The sequence below is a fragment of the Crocodylus siamensis genome, chromosome 2 (genome assembly GCF_052110815.1).
Source record: "Crocodylus siamensis isolate JL-2025a chromosome 2, ASM5211081v1, whole genome shotgun sequence".
In the NCBI taxonomy this organism is placed as follows: domain Eukaryota; kingdom Metazoa; phylum Chordata; order Crocodylia; family Crocodylidae; genus Crocodylus; species Crocodylus siamensis.
Window position 1 is genome coordinate 136,204,073 of NC_143396.1, and position 20,676 is coordinate 136,224,748.

At 46.9% G+C, this 20,676-nt stretch overlaps 1 pseudogene; it reads right to left on the minus strand.

Moving 5' to 3' along the window:
- Positions 1-19,540: 19,540 nt before the first annotated feature.
- Positions 19,541-19,638, minus strand: LOC149870802 (small nucleolar RNA U3; annotated as a pseudogene).
- Positions 19,639-20,676: the final 1,038 nt, after the last annotated feature.

Consider the following 20,676-nt stretch of genomic DNA (forward strand, 5'->3'; position numbering starts at 1 on the left):
ATGCTGAAGGTGGGTGGCCCTACCACCACTGGGATTGCCCACAAGTGAGCATACCTGCAGGCGCTGAGTTCAATGCTGGGCTCAGTGCTATCGATGCGAGCCAAGCATGATCTGTTGGCATATAGTGGATCGAGGATTTTGGGAGCACTGAAAAATGATGCTCCCTATTCTAATCTGGATTGCAAAGGAAGGATTTGGATGCTTAGAAACTCACATGACATAGCTGGTGAGTATGCTGAGAAGCATATATCCAGATACCTAAGAAACCTCTGAAAACATCAGCCTCATGCTTAACAGCAGTAAGGAAGGCAAATAGGATGTCAGGGATTAGTAAGAGGGGAATTGGCAGCAAAACAGAAAATGGTGTTATGGCGCTTTAGAAATCCAAGGTGAAGCTACGTCTTCACAGTTCATGCAGTTCTGGTTCCCACATCTCTGAAAGGATACAGTAGAGATTAAAAAGGTACAGAGAAGGGCAACAAGGAAGATCAAGGGTCTAGAGCAGCTTCTCTGCAAGGAGATATTAAACAGGGTAGGATCTTTCAGTTTAGAAAATTCAATTGACTGGGGAAGGGGAATTTGATAGAGGTCTAAAAAATCAGGAATGGCATGGAGGAAGTAAATGGGGATTTATTGTTTACCATCTCTCCAAGTGATGGAGCGAAGGGACATAAAATTAAATTATTAGGAAGCAGATTTAAAACTAACAAAAGGAAATTCTTTTTTGCACGGCCTGTACTTAATTTGTAGAGCATGTTGCCCAAAAAGCTTGTACGTACAGGCTGATAATTTAACCAAGTTAAAAAGTCAGAAGAGCTTTGGATAACATTCGTGCAGGATAGAGCCAAAAAGGGGCATTAAACATGACTGTTAGGACTGCAAACTCCAAATTAAGACTCTGTAGGCCTCTGCATGCTGGAAGCTGTAAGGGGAGAGGGGCAGGGGACAGCTCAGCCTGAATAGGCCTTGCACAAATATTCTTTCTTTTAGTATCCACTCTCTGGCACTGCAAGATACAGGATACTGTGCTGGATGGAGCAATAAGTAGGGTGACCACCTGTCCCTAATTGGGCTAGACAGTCCCAAAATGTGAACATCAAATCCCAGTGCTGGGCTGAATGACTCTGGGACAGCATTTCCCCCAGATTCCCAGTATGGTGCAGGGATCATCCAGGTTTTCTGTTCACTGCAGAGAAACATGGGAAATGGCAGGCTTCCCCTTGCAGTCTGGCAGAGTTCCAGCCCACAAAGGGCTGCTTGGGTCTGGAGGGACAGTTTTTATTTGCTCTCAGAAGAAGTCTGCTCCTTTCTAGTATGTGGAACATCATGTTCCCAGCTCCAGAATTTTGTCTACTCTGTATAGCTATATGTCTACTTTGAATACACCACCTTTGTTCTACCCACTCAGATAGTCAGATCTTGGATTTTGTTGTTGCTAAGCATGGTGGATTCTGGGCTGCTCTAGCTGCACCTGGGGCCTAGCGGTTTAGGCTTCTTTTCAGCAAAAGGCAAGCACTGTGGCTAGGGACAGACATTACACATAAACTGGTTTATGTGATCACTGATCAGAAACTGGTTTAAACCTATAACAGAACATGAGTTCAGTGCACATAAACTGGTTTGAAAATGGCTGAAACTGGTTTAAGAAAAACTTGGTTGAATGGAGTATCAGACTTAACTGATTTGGGTCAAACAGGTTTATGCAATGTCTGTCCCAGACCCCTTCCTGGTTTAAGTTAAACCAGACTTCCCCAGCATCTTGACATGCCCTCTAGGCTGGGCTGGGTGGGACTCTGTGCTCCAGACCAGGGGAGGGGGTGCCCACCTGCTCCCTGGCCAGAGCTTCAGCAGAGACTGCAGGTACAGAAGGGTCTGCCTGGCTTCCTCCTTCCCCAACCCCCCTTGCTGCTTACTGCTCAAACAAGGAACCCTCCCTCTCCATCCCATCTCCCACAGCACGGACCCCAGCCGCATGGGCCCTAGGCACATGGTATGCTAGCTAATGCTGAGAGGTGTCTCTTTGTGTGTCTTCAGTTTCACTGGGACAGGCACACAAAACAGTATCTGCTTAGGGCTTTTTGGAGCTAATCAACAGGTCAGCTGGTAGCTGGTAACTTACTTCCTTGGAAAAAGCTGTTTAAAAAGAGCTAGAACTAATGGAGAGTGTCTATTGTTTTGCTAATGGGGTGATAAACACTGTTATCAGCCCCCTTCTGGCTTGCTTGCCTGTCAGTTTGCTGCAGACAGTATAAAGAAGCAAGGAGAGGGAGATTGAAAAGCTCTGTATCATCAACAGATGCATGTACTGTACACCTCTCCCCCCCACCCCCTTGCCTCAGAATGCTAGCCTGGGGCTGGGGACTGACAACACTCATGCCCCTTGAGCAGCCAGTGGGGAAAAACCTGGGATGGTGCAAAAAGACCTCCCTAATCAGAGCATCCTGCTGGGGCCTGGCCATGCCCCCAATCAGCTCAGCCCTCTGGAAGGGAAGGGACAGCTGCTCTAGCACCCTCCAGCTTCTAGCCTGAGCCACTGCAGACATGTTCCTGAATTTCCTCAGTCCAGAGAGAATATCTGTCCAGTTACAAACTGGTTCAGCCTAGCCAGGTTAGACTAACCTGCAAATGTTGAATCAATTCTGGCTCAGATTTTTGGGATATCTATCCCTAGCCTGTGAGGTCTGAGCTGTGCAGAAGCTGCAGGTTAGTTTCCACAGAGTCCCAGAGTGAGTCAGAAAGGAAGCCGCTGTTCTGTGTCACCCATTTGCCATTCCTAGCAAAGGCAAAGGGACTGCAGACAGAAAAGAACAGTAGACACAGAAAAGCAGGAGACCGTAGATCAGGAGAAAGAAAAGAATAAAATCCACTATTCACCTTTACAGCCATTTTCACTCTAGAAATGTCTCTCTCCAGCAACAGATGCAGCCTTTGGCTTTTAGGCCATTGTACTTAAATCAAAATATGTCTAGGAGCCTTTCTGCCTCAGTTTACTAGCTACAAGGGCTGACCGATACACTTCCCACTAAGGGCATATTGTGCTCATGGAAGTTTGGAGCAACTCTATTGACATCAGTGCTGTTATTTTGGATTTACATGGCTGTAAATGAAAATGAAGCTGGGTCCAAATGCATATTAAGGCTGTGTGACCCCTCATCTGGCAATGCCTCTTGCTATGAAAGTTAGTTACACCTAACTAAGAGTCTGAGCCAAAAACCCAAGGTAGATGATGCCTGGTTTGGATTCCCACTTGGGTGTGATGAAATTCACACAGCACAGCAGAGTACTCAGAGGGCTGCCTAGCACTTTGAAAAGCCTAAGAACTAAGGCCCTGATCCACAAATGTATATAGGCACCTAATGTGGGGAGCTCAGAGCTGGTGCCCCAGAGATAGACTGGTGGCCCAGGGCTAGCAGAGCAGGAGCAGGAGCACCATGGACAGGGCATGTCTCTGGGGAGGTGTACTTAAAGGGGTATGGATGAAAGGAAACATAGCTAACAGAGAGGGAGAAATTAGGGGGGTTACCACAGAGGGAGCTCTCCTCATTATCAAAGATTTCAGACCCTACCAGAAGCAGTGTGAAGCAGCCCTGGTGTGACCTCCTTGCAAGGCTTATGCCCATTGCCCACACAGGCTGGCAGAGTAACTAATGTAATGCAAGTGTCTGTGGTAGTGCTGGCTTGTCCTCCCTGTGCTGGCTGGGCCTGTGTACAGAAATCATGGGCTAACTTGTCCCTGGCGCTGAGAGAGGAATAGGAAGCCTCCTCCCTGTCATACTCCTGCACCAGGGGCAGGAATAATCCTGGAAGCTGAGGTGCTTTCCCATCTCTGTGTCCAGGGAGCGTGAGTGCTGGATTCTTCTCAGAAGGGGTCACAGATTCTGCAGTGATCCTCCAGCAGGTCAAAGCACGGGGGCTTTGCATTCTCCCAGATTCCCCGGGGCCAAGCTAGAACATACTGTGATATCACCACAAGGCTGAGGCTACACCAGGACTTCTTAAAATTGAAGCAGATGCTAACCAGGCATGCTCAGCAGCGATGTCATGTTGGCCACATTTTACAGTGGTGCAGAATGCACAAACTAGGCACAGCATTGGTTGTGCAAACTTGCGCTCATTTTCATAATGCAGAAAGCGACCCCCTGCCCCTCCCTGCCCCACTGCCCTGCATCCTTGGAAGAGTCATATTTTTTCCTCTCCAAAAAAGACTAAAGAGATTTCTCACAACATTTTCAAAAAAACAAGCTCACAAGTATGGTAAATGCCCAAGGGTGGAATGACTCAGCCTCCCTGGGGAGATTTCTCAGGAAAGTTCGGACAGGCAAAAAGAGGGTTTTTAAGTCACACATAGCCTTAACTCTAGCCTTCACCACCGGTACTAGTACTAATCAAATTCGCTAATCATCAAGGATAAGTGAGGCAGTTTTTAAATCATGAGGCTCACTGTGATCTTCCCAGAGTGTACCCATCATTCATCATCAGATTTCAGACAGATTGACCTTTTAATGGGTGACCAGCTAATGGCTGATGACTATGACAGGAAAGGAAGAGGAGGAATAGGAAACTGAATCTAAGGCAGGAGATCACACCAGCCACATTACTAACATCTAATTTGGGTGCATCTTCTCTTGAACAGATTCGTACTCCAGCACACTCACACTTCTATTGTAATATACTCTCCCAGACTTCATTCTGGAATAAATACTCTCCTCTTTGGAATAAAGTTATTTTTACTGCAGAAAAGAATGTGTATCTAATGAAATCCTACCAGACTTCCCCATAGCTACCAGGTAGCTATGGTGCTGTAGCTCTTCTGCTATATCTATACCCATCATTTGGGTCATGTAGATAATCCCTAAGGATTTGCAGCCAGGGTGCCATAGCATCCTGGGGTGCCTGGGGATCCCTCCAAGGTTGCCATGGGGTGCCCCCCAATGTTACCACTATTAGATGATTCACAAGACAAACCTAGAGTATGTCTATGCATATGCTCCTTGGAGTCTCAGAATAGCAGAGACTCCCCATGCCTGAAGAAGGATGATTATGCCTGAAAGCTTGCAAACAACTTTTTTCCAACTACTCAGTTGGTCTAATAAAAGATATCACATCTACCCAAAGAACCATGAATGGCACATATCCCCAGCAGCTGGGGGGCACAGCTGTGCTGTCAGCAGTAGGAGCATGGTGGCAGCAGCAGCAGCTAGGCAGTGGTAAGCTGGGAGCGCCTGTAGATGCTGCCAGCACTGTCGGTGGCGGGACAGTTGTGAGTGCCGACCAGGGTTGGCAACCATCCACAGGCACCACTGGCAGTGTCAGCAGCGACCATGGACTGCTCACAAATGCCACCGGCAGTGTTGGTGGGGGGGTGACAAGTGGCGACCACCTGCAGGCGCTGTCAACACTGTTGCTGGCACCTTTTTGCAGGGGGTACACCACCACACTCAGGGGGTACACATGCACCCACGTGCACCCCCTCTGTATTGCCCCTGCAAAGAACCTTACCTACACGTGCTCCAGCGTGTTCTGAAACATGCTGCCATTTTGAAATGTGGGATACTGAATACTTGTGATGTTCCGGTGTTTTAATTACAGCAGCTGTTCAGGAGCTGCTCTAATTAAAATGCACCCCCCCCCAATCCCAGAACACGTGTATAGATACCCAGAGATTTCAAACAGAAGTCCATAGTTATGGTCTTTCTGAGTTCTTTGCAACAGAAAAACTGCTCTATTATTTTGCTGTAGCCAAAACATAAACAGTGAAAACTAAGAACTGGCATATTCCAAGGGGTGTCTTGAATCTATCAAAGGGTGCCTCATATCTATTCAGGGCTGCCTTGAGTCTAAAAAGGTTGAGAACCACTGCCGTACACTATTTTAACTAATACAAACTAAAAAATACACTTTTCTGGCCTTGTCAGACTCAAGTTACTAGGCCTACTCATGAGAGTGAGAATAAAATCTAGCCTAAGCAGTCAGAGGAGAAAGCAGGTGTATTGAAGTTCCTAAGATCTGCAAGGTAAAGTAATATATTGTATTTGACTAGCTTGTTTCCCTTGGAGAGAGATAAGGCAAGGTTGGGGTGGCAGGAGGTTCAAGCACCCTTCATCAAGTCTGGGAAAGGAGCAGTCACAATCCAAGCTTAGTGCAAGTTAGAACAATTGCAGTAGTTTAACCTAATTGTGTTAATGAATGTGACCGTTTGAAAGGGAAGTGGGCAGTTATCACCTGTGGAGCAAAGAGACATTAGCAGGAGTGGCAAGTTATAATGAGCCCAGGCCTAAAGCCAACATCTGTTAGGCCCATGGTTCTTAATGTCCAGTATCAGGCATAGCCATTTGCAGCACTTGCAAAGGGGCAGCACATGGTATGTGAATGTGTGCATTATTGTGTGTGAATGATTCAAGGGTAGCAAAATCCACTTCCACTTTAATGTTGCTTCACCCGCACCTTATGATCCGGGGCTTCTGGAGTTGGACTCTGTTCCAGACTCTACTGCTGCCCTCTTGGATAATACTGGACAAGTCACTTTGCCTCTCTCTGCCTCATTTCCCACCCTATAAAATGAGGTAATGGTACTGATCTCCTGGGTAAAGCAACCAATGAAAAGCACTGTATTTACAACTTGCCAGTTTGGTGGTTTGAATGGGTCAGGTTCATTTTCTGGACAGAGTTTACAAGAGTCCTCCACCTCTGCTCATCTGATCCCAGGTCAAAACTCTGATTAGACAAAAACGCTGGATTAAAAATCCCAACCCAAGGCCTGTTGCAGTGCAAAACATAAACTCCTGGGCTGAACAGCCAGTGCCTGTCATCTCTTTTCCTCTATGGTTTGGGGACCCTGTTTCCATTACAGAGCCAGTTTTCAGGAAAGCTCAGGGCCTGATTGTCAGCTACTCAGCCCCCTCAGATTATGAGGTCTGTGCTACCCCTCCAAGGTATGGGATGGTGAACCATTTCCCTCTGGTAACCCAGGAACCTTTCAGGTGAATGTTCCTGGTACCTTGCTATTAAGCACAGGCGGCTGCTGCTTGGGATGCAGATGGATTTAAACTGCTGCCTGCACCCTTTTAATTAGCTAACTCTCACTGGGGGCCCTTGCTCAGGCAATTTCCATGGCTGTGATTACTTCTCTCACCTGCTTTTGAAACCCAGAGGAGGAAATTCTGAAAACACACTCAGGGGACTCTCTTCCTTTGCCCCTTCCGCCCTCTCTTAACTAGGCCTTTGCATAATTTCCCATTTATTCTCCCCAGGCTGCCTTCCTTACACTTCCCCTCTATCAGCATGCAAATATATCTTCAGAAGAGTCTGTTAACTCTTTGTCTGCCTCGGGATGCGGTTTTACTTACAGCACTGAGTGGGTGACTAGTTTTTGCAAGGGAAACTAACATTTCTGGTAAGGGAGTACAGGGGAAAGCGTGGAGTGATCTGCACAGCTCTGGGGGCACGCAGTGCATATGGGTTTGTGGTTCAGACACAGGATGTCATGTCAGGAGATACCAATTCTATTCCTAGCTTTTGCCACAGACTTCCCGTGTAAGCCGGGGTAAGACACTTACAGCTTTCAAAGATTAACATCCTCTACCTAATACCCCTGCGTTACCAGGCATGACACTAACTGAATATGCAAGGATCACACTTCCCCTATGCTGGGGCATGGCTCCAAAAACGATGGTCTCTTTTTGTTTTTAAATTCCAGTTTCTAACAGCTTCCATTAGAAATGCTGTACCGGGATTATTTTTGTAATGGTGGGATTTTGAAAAAAAGTCCATATGTATACACTTATATCAATGGCCTGGTTTTCAAAAGTGCTGAACTCTGAGCAGCTCCCACCGTATTCGGTGCTGGGTCAGGCTGTTGTTGCACATTCAGTATTGTCTAGTTCTTCAAGGGGATCTCCAAAAGGTAGAAGAAGAATCAGTTATGCAGTGATTCTCTACCTTTTTTGGACTCAAGGCACCCCTCATTTAACTTGAGGTAACCCTCCATAACATTTGTGAATTCAAAAATGAATTTATATATGTATTACAGTGCTTATGGGGGGAGGGGGTGGAGGATTGGCTAGGCAGGGTTACAAGCTTGAGCCTGCCTTTCTTTGCTTCTCTCCTCACACCTTCCTTATCACCTCACACCTATCAAAAGATCTAGCAGCACCCTGTTTGAGAATCACTGCAGTAATGCCAATTAATGGTATCTAATGGAGGAAAAGTGTGACCTGCCCACTGTAAGCTGTTGATTGCCAGTAGCCTTAATTGGATTGCTTTTTTTTTTTTTAGAAAGGAAAGAACAAAATGTAGATGTTTTACCTACAGCAAATCTCAGAAAACAACAGCCCAAGAATTTGCCAAGAGAGAGGCAAACTTAACAGGCCCAGTCCAGCTGAAACAAGAGATAGTTTCCCATGAGGTAATGATGAACTTTGCTGACCACTAAAATCTTAGAAAATGTTATTTCAACAAAAGGGACTTTATTCATGTCATGAAGTATCTGATGCTGTTTCCCCACCTCTTCCTGCAACAGCTAGCTCATTACAATCAGTTATTTGCCATTGGGGAATCTCTTGTTCAAGAATAATTTCTTCTTCACACCTCTTCAGACTAATTGGTGGTTTGTTATCCACAGTCAAATGACTGTCTGCTGGAGCAGTTATAAATGTGTCTAGGGGTCCATACGGGAAGAAAGGGCAAAAGATACAGTTCCTTTTCCAAATGACCTTCCTCTACATGCTCATAATGACTGCTGTTTTCCTCATTTTACTGCAAATGACAAGAGCTGAGCATGTGACAGGCGGGAGTTAGCACAAATGGGTTACCACAGTGGAACAGAACTTTGTTCATCTAACGAGTTCTCTAAATTTTCAGATATGGGGCTGGATGAATTGCTGACTCAGTGAAACCAGTAGGATGAAATGGGGTGTGAGTCAGCAATTAGTCTGAGCCACTGTCTTTTTTTATTTTTTTAACCCTGGTGGGGAACTCGTGTCATCCTGCAGAATTCGAGCTCTCAGCAAGACCTAACAATTATAAGCAAGTCAGAGGATGTGCTGAACGTGACTATGCCCTGACCTGGTTACAAAGCAAATCGAATTAATAGCAGAGCCAATTTTTCAGCCAAGGTTAAAGCGGTGGTTTGGTTATGGGGCTGTTCATCCACACTATTAATCGGAACCTGGGCCAAGGTCAGGCATAGAAAGGCTGGATCTCCACATGCCTTTGTGCTTGCAGTGCAAATAAACCAAAAAACCTCTGTCTGCACCACAAAAATAGCCCAGGGCTTTTTTTAGGCCCCAAGTTCACAATTGGTTACAAGCAAGAGGGTTGCCATGTCTGTGCAGATCACCGGGCCTGTCAGAGGATGGGGATCCTACTGTGTAACATGCTTACAGCTGGACAGTGTCACACTACTGTAGTGTCTGGTCTGTGCGGACGAAGGAGATGTACTAGAGCCACACTGTGGGACCATCATGCAGTCCTGTCATTATTTTGGACTGTAGATAGGCTGATATTTGCTGAGAGGAGATTGGTGACTTGTATGTCCTATGGCAGAGTGGACTGGGTATCCATGTTCAGAGTGAAAGCATCCAGGACCCTGTTGACAGAACTTTACCTCCAGAAAGAGCTGGCTCCGGTTCCCCTACATCAGGCCACCCCTACCCAAGGAGTAGCCCCATGACTGCTGGTGTGTGTACAGATCCTGTCCCTAGAGTGCATCCGAAGTCAGGAGGGAAACAGAACGGCAAGAACAACGCAAATCATTAACTGTCCAGTTTATCCTTCACCTATTTTCTTTGCACGCTGCTATTTCTGACTTTATTTTGGTATGAAAAACGGCTAAGGAGGAGGAAGAATCTATGCTGACATCTTGGGTCCTTCTCTGAAAGCCACAAACAAAGAATCTGCAAAGGGAAAAAGTGAGAAAAATTATCTGCAGGATCTGAAAAAAACCCAAACTTCCTCATAATACTATTAGGACACTGCTGTAATGGAAGATGGCAACCCAGAATACCTATTTGTCTTTGTAATTGGGCCTTACAGACCCCCATGGACACAACATAACTAATTAGCTGTGAAACAGGTTGTCTTCCTGGACAGGAAAAGATAGTTCATCACCCTGTTAGGAGTGCAGACCAAAGCATGCTTCCTACACACAGTCATATGTTGTTCTGTACAGATAAACCAGGAGAAAGAAGCATTTAAACGGTGAATTTCTTTGTGCAGACAGGAGATGTTCCCTTTAAGCCTGAGCGAGGTTGTGTGAATCTGAAGTCAGGCAGGGTAGGGGACAGCATGGCATCTGCTGAAGTAGGCTATCACCTGTGAAAACTTATGCATCTCTGAAGCAGTTAGTATTTAAGGTGACACCCTGCCATGCCTTCTACCTTTAGGTCTTCTTAGAGTAAACTCTGCTCCTGCACCCCCTTCCTTTCTTTTCCCAGCCATATGGTAGGGTGTGTAGGGCCCTCAGGAAACATCTCTCCCATCAACTTGAGGCTAGAATTTACAGTCTTGTTCTAATTTGATTTTTGCTGACACAATTAAAAGAGGTGTAAATTCCTGTTCCTTAATCCAAGGTACATATTGACATTTAATCATACAAATATGCATCTTCTTTGACAATTCATTTCCCCCAGACTCCTTTCTTGATTGCCTTCTTGGCCCTGACCATATAAAAGATGACTCTCGGAATTTGTTGTGAAGGAAATGAAGCTCTCCTTTCTTAAGCACCATCTGGGCGCCCTTTGCCATGAATATTATCTTTCACACTTTTCAGAGTTTTAAAAGTCAGGAAATTAGGTGACACACCCACAGGTAATTACTTGGCTTCTCTAGCCCCTTCCTCTGATTTCCAATTTATTCTTTTTGCATCTTAACACCTTCCCAGACAAAGTCACAGAGATTTCCCTTCCAGCTAATGGCCACCTAAGTACTCCCTATTCAGAGACTATTAACCCTTTACTTCCTTTGGGGTTTGGCAGCTGTCCAAGCCTCAACCTTAACTTCTCAGCTAGACAACACGACTGGGTATTGGCCGGGACATTTTGCCACAAGAGTCTTATACTGCAGCCGAGCTAGGAGTAGCACTGGTGGGCATTTTTGAACTAGCCTTGCCTAGGGCCCAAAGACCCTACATACTGCTGGATGTAAGCAAGAGCCACAAGGCTGATATCAGGCTTACCCTGAAGGCAGTATCCAAAGGTGCAGCAGGAATTTTACAAAAGGCACAATGCAGGACAGCATCTGGTGTTCCTGTCAATGAGGCATGTGCTTGCTAATGCAAGTGATGGATGCTGCTGTGTTGTGGAATTACATGGAGCACTGGGTACCACTGAAGTCAAACTTGTACATTGGGGTAGACTTCAGTTTGAAAGCTGGTGAGGGGCTCTTTCCTTGCCCAGTGGCAGAGGTTATTTTATTCTTGATTTTTAGCCCCTTAGACCTATTCCTGACTTCTGCATCCACGCCAAACTGCCTATGTGATCAGAGGTGCAGCTTTCAATAAAACCTTTCTCTAAAGTATACTGTGAAAATGCTGTTGGGGGGGGATTCATACAATCACCTAGACCACGTGCAGAGCCCTCAGCAGCTTTCAGACTGAAGTCAAACCCAGGATGCAAGTTTAACTTCAGTGGTGCCCAGTGCTCCATGTGATTCCCCAGCAAAGCAGCATCAGTCACGTGCAGTGGCAAGCGCATGCTTTGCTGATAGGAACACCAGACGCTGTCCTGCATTGTGCCTTTCATAAAATTCCTGCTGCCCCTTGGGATACTGCATGACCTGGACCTCACAGACCTGCTGTGATCACTGCCTACTTCTGACTTTAAGAGCCCATAGAAAGGCAGACCACAAATACCAACTCTGTAAACTTAAGGCCTGAAGCATCCTTGCAAACTAAGAGGCCCACTGGATGAATTGCTGGCTCTGTCTCTGTGATTCCTCAATATACTTGCCGCCACCCCTGGAAAAGTGCTGTAATCATTAGAAGGTGACAGGGTGGCATTGGTAATATGTTACAGGGCCAGATGAACAAGTGCTTAGTATCTAACAGCTCCCACTGAGAACAATGGGAAATCCCCCCACACACACCCACACTGGGAACAGTGGAGAATTCACAACACAGGCACACACACATTCTCTCTCTAAGAACAGTGGCCAATTCACAACACTCCCGCCCCCCCCATACACACACACTCACACACTGAAAACCATGGGGAATTCACACAAATGGAGGGAGAACAGGGGGGCTTCTCCATACACCCACAGCCAGAAAAATGAAGACTCTTTCACCACCACATGTTGGCATGCATGCTTAGGCTGAGAACAATAGAGAACTCCTGAGCCACGCACACAAACTGAGAATAATGGAGAATCCCCCCTCCCCGGAGTCTCACACACAGTGACAACAATGAAGAATTCTTTGTGCCCATACACCCACTGAGAGCAACATTCATACCAAGCCACCACACTTACACACAAATGTTCACACTGGGGATGATGGTGAAATCCTCCCTGCTTTACAACCCACTGCATTCATATGGAGCATGTATGCATATGGAGCATTCCCCTCTAACATCAGCATTCCCCTCTCCTGCCTGCCATACATAGATAGTCCTGTGCATGCACCTGGTGAATCAATGTAGAAATTTCCTCAACTCACACACTTACATAGGCACACACTGATGGGAGACCTGGGAGCTGAAATGTTTTATTAATCTTATTCTCTAATATTTCACTCTGTTCCAAGATTTGATCCATATAACCTTGAAACCGATCTGGAAACAGCTTAAATGAGCTACACAGAAATAGGAGGTGCATGCCGGGTGGTGGAGGAGGGTTTAGCCCTTAAAGCCCAGGGAAAAGACAGCAGGAAGACTTGGGAAGTGTCGTGTTATCTTTTACTGGACCAGCTTGTATCACTAGGAGCAATGTCAGATAAGCTTTTGGGCTTCAAGTGCCCATCGCCAGAGCTGAGAAAGAAGCAGTCACAATCCATGCCAAGTGCAAGTAGAACGGTTGTGCTAGTTTAACCTTGCAAATCTTGCTTCTATACACGGAAATTCTTGGCAGAGCTAGGGCCATGTAAGGAACAACAGGACAGACCTGTTACCTCCAGAGAAGACTGCCAGTCTCTGAGGTTTGCACCAAATCAACCACTGGACCAGAAACTAATATGATGTCATCGCCAGAAGGCAGGTTGGGCAGGCATTGTGCTGTGTGAGATTTCCTCTATGGAGAACGACCTCTGGACCTTGTGCCTTTGCAGAGAGAAAACAAGAGCCAATGCAAGTCGCTCAAGTGTTCAGCTGCAGTGTGCGGCCGTGAGCTGGAGACATGGGGACTGCTCCCATTTCAGTGTAACTAACATTCACCTCCCGGGCGGGCCCCTGGTCGGTTATTTATCTTTGTTTTGCTGATCACTGTGAGAGAGAAAAGCCCCAGCTTGTGCCTAATCAATATGAAGACGTGCATGTAAACTAGGGAACAGGTACTGGGAGTACAGCAAAGGAGGGAACATGGATTTAAATGTCGGCTTCCATCAGGATTCCCTTTAACTGAGCACTAAAGCTTCTCATTATTAAAGAGGCTTAACAGAGACAGAAAAAGTCTGCATTAGATTATTCATTTTTCTCTGGGGGAGGAGGAGGTGTATGTGTGCTCCTTTGAGTTTGCTCCTCTGGCTGAGAGCAGTATTTGCAGAGACGGCAGCATGTGGCTGGTCACATTACATGCTATATGCCACTGGGTGCCAGACTTTTGGCAGGCATGCCACACAGCCCCACACCCATCCTGAATGCTGCTCTGATCCCTTTCCCCTGCCCAAACTGCTGCTCAGCTTTCTGCTGCCTACCCTGGGCTCCCTGCCCAAACTGCTGCTCTGTTTTCTGCTCCCCCCTATCTCCCAGTCCCCCACAATCTGTTGCATGCCACACACAGGGGTTCCCTGTGCCACTCGTGGAATCTGTGCCGGGGAGGTTGGCCTCCCCTGCTCTTTGCTGACCAAGCTATAACCAACTGTGTGCAGATCATGCTCAGGGGACATAAGGTAAATGATGTTACTGTTGTCACTGGCATGGTGAATTGCAGGGAACAGAACCCCCCCTAGCCATAGGCAGCTGTAACAAACAAGAGTATCAAGGAGCCTGGCATTGCTGGGTGTGCCCTGGGGCCACTACTCCAGCTGTTTTTTCCAGAATGCCAGAAAGCAGCATGGTTGGTATATGCTCAGGGCTGCTTTTGAACCACCTACTTTGCCTGACTGCCCAACTCTGATGCACCCGCATGGGAGCAAGTGGACAGGGCTGATTTCATAAGTGGTAGCCCCAGGGTCAGGAGAAGCTGTGTAAGAGGTCCCCTTGGAGTTCAGCATGACTCTATCACCTGTAGTGACATCGGGGTCCCTGGACCCTTGTCTGCCTTGGCTTGGCAGAGCAGGGAGGCCCTGACCCCTTGTTCAGTCTACCCAGGTCTCATGAAGAGAACAGTTCCTGTTTCTTTGGATCTTTTGCTCCCCCACCCCCATCAGATAGAAGAAGAGAGGAGGGAGGAGTACATAGAGCTGCCTCCCACCCATATTTGTGTCCCATTGAAGATGTCTAGACACAGGAGAAGATGCCATTGCACAATCCTGGAGCCAGAAGAGGCTCTGGCTGGTAGTGTCATCCCCCTGCTGCTTGGGGCAGAGCACTCCCATGCCAGCCCTGATGCCAGGATCAATTACAACATTGACTCATATCTGGACCACAACAGGTGCAAGAGTATAAACTCTGTTCGGAAGATCAGACATCTTCTAGCAAAGGTACCCATGGAAGCCAGTGCCCTCCCTGCAGGTGAACTGGCGTCCACGGGGCCAGGTGTTAGGTGAAGTGTCAGAGAGGATGCGAGGGAGGCCAAGAAGATTTTTTAACTCTCTTCTTGAAGAGAAAAGAAAAATGGGAGTTCTCTTGGGAGCAAGATGTGTGTTCAGTGTCTCTTAAATATCTAGAGAAAACTAGAGCCAGGGAATGTCTTTGGGGCTGACTGATCATCAGTGAATTGAGTCACAGTTTGAGTGAGACTGATCACACAGGGAGGCAAGATATGGCTCCTGGAACCTACAGGGTGACGCGTGCTGGCTTCAGCCCCGCCTAGGGCTTATCTTCACTTACACCCTCAGCAGATGGTCCCTATAGTCCACACACCACCATATCAGTGCAGCACAGCAAAGCTCCCTCTGCCCCTTCTTCCCTCAGCATGTCCCCCTGCACCAGGAGTGAGGCTGGAGTGGCTGATGGCAGAACTGGCTCTTTAGTGTTTATGCCAGTCAGAAGTCCTCTCCCAGCAGGGGACTGCACAGCTGCTCTGTTCTGGCTGCATTACACTGCCACAGTTGTGTGGAGGAGCTGTTGGGGGTCTGAGGACTCAGCCCTATGTGTCTGGCTGGGCCAAGGGGTTTTCTCTGCGGACAGGGACAGAACAGAGAAGCAACTCAGCCCCTGGGGCAGCCCTATAACCAGGGCGTCCTGTCTGCACGGCAAACAAAACTCTCCTGCTAGCACATGGGCTCTGTCTGACACCCCTGTGCTGGCACCGCAAGACTTGAAGCCCTTCTTCAAATCAACCCTCTCCCCCAACACACAACATCACCTGTGCTTCACTATCTGCAGCAGCACTGAGCAGGGACAGTAGTTAAGATGGTGCAAAAGTGGGCCCTGGTGTGTTAATTATCAAACCATCCATCAGCAAAACCCTCTCAGAATATGGTTTTCAGAACTGGGGGAGAAACTTCAGGGTCCTTGTGCTCCCTTCATGACTACTGCACCTGGAGCTACAGTTATCGGCGCTTGTAGGAGAAATGTTGATGTAAGCGATGCTATAGAGTGCTCTACCTGAGCCAATAAACTCAGTAAGATTGAGGGAGTGTTTGCTACTAGCCCCCAGGATAGCAGAGATCTCTGTGGCCTGGCATTCCTGTCAGCCAGCTGGATCACACAGCGAGGTGCTCTTCCAGCCCTAAGCTAGAAGGGTTGTGGGGAAGGGTGAAGCACTAGCAGCGCCTTCCTCCCTGCACACAGCCCTGCTTGCATTCCTCCATGGGTGGGACACTGCTTGTTTTGTTGCCGCTGCATTCCCCCCCTTGCCTCCCACCCAGAGCTTGTACCCTTGCTGTTACAAAGCAAGCAGGGCTGACACATAGCATGAGCAGCAATGGAGTTGCAGGGCCGCTCTGGGTCTGGCTTTGCAGCCCCAACTGGTTCCAAGTGTCTGGAGAGGTGGAGAGAGGTTCTGCACAAAGCTTTAGCCAGGGTCTATGCAAATACAATGAGCATCTTAAACCATCTGTTTTTTTTCCTCTGGCTGCAAGAAATATCCCTCAGTAATAGCAGAGATGGGCCTGAACAGCTGGCTGGGGCCAGGTGGAGTCCTGGCACAGTCATAAGGTGTCAACAGCACCAATGAATCAAGGCCTCTGGTGTGGGCAAACAGCTCCATTTCCAACAGAGTGGGCAGCTCTGCCTGCTTATTAATGAAGCCACGTTTGAAGGAGTCACTAGCCCCTTAGCTCCCAAGCGGCTAGCTGGCCACAAGCAAGAATTCTCTCTTCCCCCATGCCCCATCTTCTCCCAAACATTTGATGTGCCACCAGCTAGAGGGACACAGTGAGATGGTGTCTTCAAAACTAGATTAGAAGATCCACATTTTTCAGCTTTGGACTTCCCCACTTCCTGAATGGAAACCTGGAGGGGGAGTCATGGTGGGAATGCTTGGGAAACCTAAAATAAGTTAATTAAAAGCACAAAGTTAATGCATGTAAGTTAAGCACGTTCATCTCCCCACCATACAGACACTGGTTGGGGCATCCCCATAGGGGTGGGTAATGCACTTTCACTTGTATGCTAACTTCACCCCTTTAGTCAGTTCATCCTAACTCCGTGTAGACAAACCCTCATGTGCAATGTCACATCAGAACTACACAGAGGGCCTAAGAAACATCTGGTGACAGTTGTATGATTTACCCAAGCAAACAGAGCCTTGGTACAGTGACTAGTCATTGCACAGGGATTTGCAGCTCAGCATACTCTGCCTACTTTAAAAGACCCCATGAAATCTCAAGCAGCTACAGCATTGTTCTTCACCTTCTGCCCTAAGAGGTTCAGTAGTGTGCCTGGATTCCATCAGAGGGGCTGCATTTCACCCCAGAAGTAGCTGCATCTGATAGCTGTGTCACCTGTCTGCTGTGTAATGCATGCTGCACATGAGCTACTTTGGCTGAAAGTGTTTTGAAGCATTTAAGCTGTGGCTATTCAGCTCCAGGACTGCTGGAAAATCAGTCAAGTGTGATAGCTCCTGCTAGTACTTGAGCAAGGAAACTGAACTTGTTGTATGACTTTATTATTGCATTCATACACACAAGGTCAGTCACTTGATGCACATAAACAGACAATTTACAGGCTTACCGTAGAGACAATGAAATGCATTGATTTCATCTAATTCACTGAAACATTGCTGAACACCATTTTCTGTAGTAATTTTGGTATAGCAGAGTGATACCTTTCACTTTCTAGGCTGTGTGGTTCAAACCAGGAACTGACAATTGACATGGGCACATCCCAGCTGTAGATCTAGGAGCTGAGCACACCCACTCACTCACCCACCTACACCTCTCTGTGAATTGCCTTGAGAGATTTATAGGAGCTAGTCATGCACAGTAATTGCCAGGTACAGAAAGAAACCTCCTCGTATTGTACCATTTTAATATAAAAACAAATGTAATTAGTGTTTAAAGTGTCCAAGATAAGTAACGTGTACCTCCATGTGATCCACATGATCTCATAGCATGCACTCAATGGGAGTTAACCTTTGGATTTGATACAAAGAGAAGCCGGTTTGCTCACTGACACCAAGTGTAACAATTCTTTCCTTGCCCAATAGCAGAATCTTGGCACTGGCCTTTATGCAAAGCTTCCACTGACTTCAGGGGGAGTTTGCCACCCTGCCAGGGGGCAATACATGCTCAAAAATCTGGTTTGAATTATGCTTGCATTCGGCTAGAATTTTTTTAATGATTCTGAAAAGAGACACCATGTTTTTAATGATTCTTTTCAGAGCTGAAGAATTAAGGATGGCCTTTATAAGGGATATCTAGGGAAACATGCGATAGCTTTCTGGCACTTGGAGAGGGGTATCAGTATATCCTTTTTACCTCTGCACCTGCATTCATTCATTAGAGGTAGATATGTTTGTTCTTGGCTGCCTCTGCATGTGCAGCAAAATAGTTTCCCATCATCGTGGGTGCTTAGATTTGTGATCAAAGACACTCTTTGGGGCATCCTGCACAATAGATCCAAAGCCTGAAATACCCTAAATCAGGCAAGCACGTGGCTACAGTTTATTCATGTAAGCACTGATGGGGTAAGACAAAGGCAAACAAAGGGAAGGCTGACAAGAGTAGGAGTTAGGAGCTGTTCTGGCAGCAGCCAGAGAGCAGTGTTGGGAGGGAGCAGCAGCAAGGGAATGGAGGAGGGAACAGCAGCCAGTTCCTACCCTATACCTGAGACTTGGATCTGCCTATAACAGACTTCCTATGCCTGAAGAGTTGACTGCGCCGGAAACTTTTCCCAACTATTCAGTTGATCTAATAAAAGATATCACATCTACTCAAAGAACCTTGCCTGCCTATAAGGCACTTCTGGCCTGAACCCTCACTGCCCTCCAACAAGGGCTGTCAGGGGCATGATGGCCAGATGAGTGTGAATTGCTGCCAAAGCAGAATGCAGGCCTGGGATACACTGGTGGAAGACTTCTTGAAAGCCACTTCAGTCAGGTAAGTCACAATGGAGTGCATGAGGGATCAGATCCCAGACCCATGCCTGACCTTTCAAATGCTGCCCTCTTTGGGGAGGAATGTCTTTTTCAGACTTGCTTCAGGGCACACCATCTTTTTGCCTACCAGGTGCTGGAGCTGACAGATGATGTCTGGAATGACAGCCATATAATGTGGCTAGAAGCTGAAGTCAGGACTCCAGCTCTGTGTAGCCCACCAGCCAAGTCAGATACCTGAATAAAGCCTCTCCTGAATTGACAGGCCTTCTTCTGCCACTTCCCTTACATCTGATGACTTGCTTCAACCCAAAATACTTGTTGCCAGGGCCTCTTCCCTGGCTGTTCAAAGGCTGATAGTACGGTCTTCTCTAGACTCCAGCCAGGGCTCTTCTATCCCTGTTAACCTTGCTGTGAAGTAGGACTGTGGGAAAAATTTGAATTTAATGGGAAATAAAGTGGTTTTGAAGCTTTTTTTTCATCCCCAGATCACAATAACATGTTGAACTTGGAAATACGCAATGTAAATTTTGCAAAACATTGTTTTGGGGACCAATTGAGGCACTTTGTTTTGATGTTGACATGCATGTGCTTTGATTTTTGAAGACCAAAACCCCATTTCTCAATGGAAAATGGAAAGGAATCGTGTCAGTGGAATGTCAGGGCACTTTTGGCCTCATCAAGATCCTTTGTTTTTATTCTATAGACACAAACGTTTGTTGAAATCAGCATATTCCTACAGGAAGTTTCCATTTTGACCGTGTGTGTTTCTGATGGAAAAACCTTCCGTATGGACGCACTCCTCTAGTTACCAACTATAGAAATGATCCCTGAAAGTCCAGCCTTTTGTATGGACATTCTCAGCCAGGTCTGTCCTGCAGAGCCCTGTCCAGGAGCCCCTTGTGAAGCAACCTTGCATTGTATGTCTAACCAAAGATAAAAGGCCTGTGGGGAGGGGAGGAATGAACTCTGAGGATGAAACAGAGAAGGGATGAGCTCTGGGGGCTCTGGTGAGTAACAGTTACTATATTATATCAAATAACAAAACAGGAAGCATTTGAATTACAGTGCCTTAATTACATCTCTGGAGCCTGTTGAACCTAGCTACTCTCTCAGATCCCCCGTATCCCAGCTAACCCCATGATTCACTTTATCCACTGTCAGGCCTCTAACATGATTTGGCTTGATGTGTTTAAACAATTTACCAATATTCCTGTATGTCATGATCTCACCATTACAAATTGGTCCCTTCCCAGGAAGCAGAAACCTTGATAGCCAGGGAGCTGCTGCTTACAGTAATGTGCTCATTTCACACATTGGGAGGGAAAAGACAAGAGGCCTCTTCTTTCATTTTTTAAACAGTTTTAAAATCTCTGGGTTTTTTTCCCCCTTCTCCCGAAAGACATGTGAATTCAGAAGCAGGAATTGGTGCTGGGTTTGGAGGGGGAACTGGGGGCTGTGCCAGTGCTTCTTCTGGAAGTTCCTGGCTAGAGGGTCTTGCCCCTCTTCTTTGAGTCAAACCAATCAGCATATTTGGGGTTGGGAAGGAATTTTATCCCATGGTCAAACAGGTATGGACTGTAGGGGGGTTGTCCTCCTCTGTGGGGCAGGGGGTAGCCCTCTATCAGGGATGTCTTGAGCCTATATTGACAACATTTCATAGAAGCAAGACTTTGGCTGCTGTGGTTCCTCTGCTTTACGTGTGGTGGGTTAGGGTGTTAGGTCTGTGTCGCATCATGCTTGAGTTTAGATCAGTGTTTCTCAACCTGTCGGTCATGACCCAAAAGTGGGTTGCAAGAATATATGAAAGAGTCATGAACAAACTTCAAAAATGGATTCTCCTTTAAAGGACAAAAGCATGGGAAACTGTGGCTTTTCACTTGC